Below are 6,000 nucleotides of genomic sequence, written 5' to 3' on the forward strand. Positions count from 1 at the left end.
CTTTCAATAAATGGACCTTTTATTCTTCTTCAATGTTTTCTCAGCCTCTTCTAAAGGCTACCCTGCAGCCTGAGAAATGCCTATTAATAGCTATACACAAAAATTCTTACTCTTCTTTACCTCAGGTGTGGGAGCGACAGAAGTTGATGTGAAAGCCTATAGTAGTGAGTACAAAGTATTATGAGAAATAAAAGGGCATTATTCTCATAGCCATTTGCCAGTCAGAAAATATGTTCCTTGTTCTAAGGCCTGGTATGACTTGAGAGAAGAATCTGGGCAAAAAATTCAACAACAGCAGCTGAGGTCAGGAAAGCTGAAACAAGACCTTAATGGATTGAGTGTCAAAATTGTCATGATGGGTGTCTTTCTAAGTAGTAATAAAAGAAGCAATTAGCAAGCAGAACAACATGATTTTGAAATTCTAGCAGTTTCTCCTTTCACTCAGGATCCTGACTGCTCAAAATTAAATCATAATAAAGATAAATGCAATGTGCTTACTTGTCCCTGAGCTATTGGAATCAGATAAGGGGTGTGTAGCATTGTGGGGAGATCACATAAGATTGTGATAACTCAAATGTTCAATTTGTCAAATGGCTCTTTCTGTTGGCACAGAGCGCTGAAGCATTTCTATGAGCTTGAGATCAAGATCCAGAGTATGTACTAGCAACAACTATTTTGCTTTGCGGACAAAGATAAATGTGCACTGAATTATTAGGAGGAAAAACTAAGTGTGATTAAGATTACATATTTCCAAAGTATTTTTATTCAGAAATAAAACTAACAAACATTTTGTTTGTCTCCAGCCCTCATCCTTCTGTATATTCTTTTCCATCTCTGTAAAAGTAACAACAGCACTTTGCATTTATATAGCACTATTTGTCTGAAAACTCAGTAATATTATGAATAGAAATAGTTTAATTTATCCTTGCAATGCGTCTCTTATGTGAAGAAAGGTTTTTTTCCTTGTTTTTATTTTCTTTTTGTTAATTTATTTTAAGGTTAGTATAAGTTAAAATCAGCTTGACAAAGTCATACACACAATGTAGCTGTAATAATTGAAAATTGTTACTCTCTTTTACCATTATATTTCCATCAAGGATAGGGATTTGCAAGTCTTTTGACTGAAAATACCACTATAGAAGTTTAAAAATACTCTCTCTTTCTGCATTTTGGCCATTAACTAACACATAGCTCTGCTTACCATTCCATGAAGTCTTTCTTATAACATTTTCCTGGTTGGAAGAAATGCAAATCTCTGTCAATAACTAATTATATTGAATTTTTCAATGTGGTTTAAGATAAAATTTTGGACCAAATGAACTGTGATTCCCAAACAGGAAGAATGCGAAGTTGATTATTAAATCATAAACCATAAAAGGTGCTCAACCCTGCCTGCGGTATCAAGGCTTGCAGCCACAGTGCAGCACATAACCCCACCCATGGGAGTGGGACAAAGGCTGAGGCCGCCAAGGCTTATACACTCAGGCACATGATCATAGCCCCTCCTATGGAGGAGAGACAGAAACCACAGTGACAGCCCTGGTGTGCTGGCACCAGCAAGGCCCATACCCAAACACCCTAGGCAGCAGTGGCAGAGGGGGTGGTAGGCCTACAGACAGAACACACCTAGGCAACACAGAGGCCACACCCATTGGACTCCAGTGGCCAAAACCTTTTTATACACAGACAAAATGTGAAGGCAGAGAAATGCAACATAAATGAATCAAGAGCAATACCCAGAAAAGAACCTGAATGAGTAGATATAACCAAATTACCAGATGCAGAGTTTAAAATAACGATTGTTGGAATGCTCAAAGATCTTAGAACAAATATAGATGGTCATTACAAACACCTAAATAAAGAGATAGCAAATATACAAAAGGATATGGAAATAATGAAAAATAATCAGTCAGAAATGACAAATACCAATATCAGAAATGAAGACCACAATGGAAGGAATTAAAATCAGGATGGATAAAACTAAGGACTGAATCAGTGAGTTAGAGGACAAGATAAATGAAGGCACAGAAGCAGAGCAGAAGAAAGAAAAGAGACTCATAAAGTCTGAGGTAACTCTAAGAGAACTCTGTGACAAAATAAAGAGAAATTACATCCACATCATGTGATTTATCCTAGATAATATACCATGAGCACTTGAAAAAAATATATATTCTGCTGTTTTAGGTTGAAAGGTTTTGAAGCTACCTATTAAATCCTGTTGATCTAGTGTGTCCTTTAAGTCTGCTGTTTCTTTGTTAATTTTGTTTCTTGAGGATCTGTCTGGTGATGTTAGTGGGGTATTGAAATCCTCTACTTCCTGAAGAAGAAGAGAAAGAAAGAACAAGGGATAGAGACTTTGTTCAATCAATCAAGCTAAAAACTTCCCTAAATAATGCAGGAAAAAGTCTCACAATTTCAAGAAACACAGAGAAGTCCATTAAAGAGAAACCCAAAGAAATATACACCAAGATTAAATTAAATCATAATTAAAATACCAAAGCTAAGTGATAAAGAGAAAATATTAAAAGCTGCTAGAGAAAAAAAGGCTATCACCTACAAAGGACCTCCATAAGGATGACATCCAACTTCTCAACAGAAACATTTGAGGCCAGAAGGGAATGGCAAGAAATATTCAAAGTAATGCAGAACAAGAGCCTACAACCAAGACTACTTTATCCAGCAAGGCTATCATTTAAAATTGAAGGAGAAATAAAAAGCTTCACAGACAAAAAAAAAAAAACAACTCAAAGAATTCACTAAAACTAAACCATTGCTACAAGAAATGCTAAGAAGCTTGTTGTAAATAGATCAAAGCAGAAAAAGAATATAGCAAAAGAGAAATACAGTTTTAAAGAATAAAATGGCAATAAACAACTGTATATCAATAATAACCTTAAATGTATATGGATTAAATGATCATCAGATCAAAAGACATGGGGTAGCTGCATGAATAAGAAAACAGGACCCATACTTATGCTGTCTACAAGAGACACACCTTAAAACAAAAGATGCACATAGACTGAAGGTAAAAGGATGGAAAAAAATATTTCACACAAATGGAAATGAAAAAAAAGCTGGGGTAGCAATACTTATATCACACAAAAAGGACTTTTAAAATAAAGGCTATAGTAAGAGATAAAGAAGGTCACTATATAATGGTAAAGAGAACAATCCAACAGGAAGATATAACCATTATAAATATCTACGCACCTAATAAAAGAACACCTAAATATATAAAGCAGAATTTGATGGATATAAAGGGTGAGATCAACAGCAATAATATAATAGTTGGGGATTTCAATACCCCACTAACATCACCAGATAGATCCTCAAGAAAGAAAATTAGCAAAGAAACAGCAGACTTAAAGGACACATTAGATCAAATGGATTGAATAAATATCTTCAGAACCTTTTACCCTAAAGCAGCAGAATATACATTCTTTTCAAGTGCTCATGGTACATTCTCTAGGATAGATAACATGTTAGGGCACAAAAGCAGTCTCAACAAATTTAAGAATATTGAAACCATATCAAGCATTTTCTCTGATCACAATAAAACTAGAAATCAACCACAACAGAAAAACTGAAAAATACTCAAACACTTGGAAACTAAATAGCATGTTATTAAATAATGAGTGGGTTAACAATGAGATGACATATGAAATAAATAATTCCTAGAAATGAATGATAATGAGCATACATCAACTCAAAATTTATGGACACAACAAAAGCCATCCTGATAGGGAACTTCATAGCATTACAGGCATACCTTAAGAAGCTAGAGAAAACTCAAATAAAAACTTGACCCTGAATCTAAAAGAACAAAAAAAAAAACAACCCAGCAAATAAAGCCCAGATGTAATAGAAGGAAGGAAATAATAAAGATCAGAGAGGAAATAAATGACATAGAGGCTAAAGAAACAATACAGAGGATCAATGAAACCAGAAGCTGGTTCTTTGAAAAGGTAAACAAGATTGATAAACCATTAACCAGACTCACCAAGAAAAAAACTGAGAGGACTCAAATAAATAAAATTAGAAATGAGAGTGGAGAAATAACAACTGACACAACAGAAATACAAAATATTGTAAGAAAATACAATGAAGAACTGTATGCTAAAAAACTAGACAACCTAGATAAAATGGACTAATTCCTTGAAACATATAATCTTCCAAAAATCAATCTGGAAGAATCAGAAAACCTAAACAGACCAATTACAACAAATGAGATCGAAACAGTTATCAAAAAACTCCCAACAAAGAAAAGTCCTGTTCCTGATGGCTTCACAAGTGAATTTTACCAAATATTCAAAGAAGAACTAACTCTTATCCTTCTCAAGCTATTTAAAAAAATTCAAGAGGAAGGAAGACTTCCAAGCTGCTTTTATGAGGCAAACATAATTCTGATTCCAAAATCAGGAAAAGACAACATAAAGAAAGAAAATTATAGGCCAATATTCCTGATGAACTTAGATGCTAAAATACTCAACAAACCGGATCTAGCAATATATGAAAAAAATCATACATCATAATCAAGTGAGACTTATTCTCAGGACACAAGGCTGGTACAATATTTGCAAATCAGTCAATGTGATTCATCACATAAACAAAAAGGAGAAAAACCACATGATAATTTTAATAGATGCAGAAAAAACATTTGATAAAATCCAGCATGCATTCATGATCAAAACTCTCAGCAAAATGGGAATACAGTGAACATACCTCAACATGATAAAGGCCATCTATGACAAACCCACAGCCAACATCATACTCAATGGGCAAAAATTAAAAGCAATCTCCTTAAGATCAGGAACAAGGCAGGGGTGCCCCCTTTTACCACTCTTATTCAACATAGTTCTGGAAGTCCTAGCCACAGCAATCAAACAAGAAGAAGAAATAAAGTTCTTCTTTATTCTTCAAGTTGGAAAAAAAGAAGTAAAACTATCATTATTTGCAGATGATATTATATTGTATATAGAAAATTCTAAAGTCTCAGTTAAAAAACTACTGGACCTGATAAATGAATTCAGCAAGGTGGCAGGATATAAAATTAATACTCAAATCAGAGGCATTTTTATACACTAACAATGAACTGTCAGAAAGAGAAATTAAGGAAGCAATCCCCTTAACCATTGCAACCAAAAAAATAAAGTATGCAGGAATAAATTTAACCAGGGAGATTAAAGACTTGTACTCAGAAAATTATAAAACATTGATAAAAGAAATCAAGGAAGATACAAACAAGTGAAAGCATATACCATGCTTATCATTAGGAAGAATAAACATCATTAAAATGTCTATATTACCCAAAGCAAATTATAAATTCAATGCAATACCAATTAAAATACCAATGACAGACATACTTCAAAGATATAGAACATATATTCCAAAATTTTATATAGAACCAAAAAAGAACACAAAATAGCCTCAGCAATCTTGAAAAGGAAGAATAAAGTGGGAGGTAGTTATCAAGTTATATTACAAGGTCATTGTACTCAAAACAGCCTGGTACTGGCATAAGAACAGGCACATAGATCAATGGAACAGAACAGACAACCCAGAAATAATTCCACACCTATATGGACAACTGATATTTGACAAAGGAGGTAAGAGCATACAATGGAGTAAAGACAGCCTTTTTAACAAATGGTGTTGGGAAAATTAGACATCTACCTACAAAATAATGAAACTAGACCACCAACTTACACCATTCACAAAAATAAACTCAAAATGGATAAAAGACTTAAATGTAAGCCGTGAAACCATAAGCATCTTAGAAGAAAACATAAGCAGTAAGCTCTCTGACATCTCTCGCAGCAATATATTTGCCGATTTATCTCCACGGGCAAGTGAAATAAAAGACAGGATAAACCAATGGGACTATATCAAACTAAAAAGCTTTTGCACAGCTAAAGACAATAAGAACAGAATAAAAAATCAAACTATACAATGGGAGAACATATTCGACAATATGTCTAATAAGGGTTAATAACCAAAATT

This window comes from Saccopteryx leptura, chromosome 2 (assembly GCF_036850995.1).
Source record: "Saccopteryx leptura isolate mSacLep1 chromosome 2, mSacLep1_pri_phased_curated, whole genome shotgun sequence".
Classification (NCBI taxonomy): domain Eukaryota; kingdom Metazoa; phylum Chordata; class Mammalia; order Chiroptera; family Emballonuridae; genus Saccopteryx; species Saccopteryx leptura.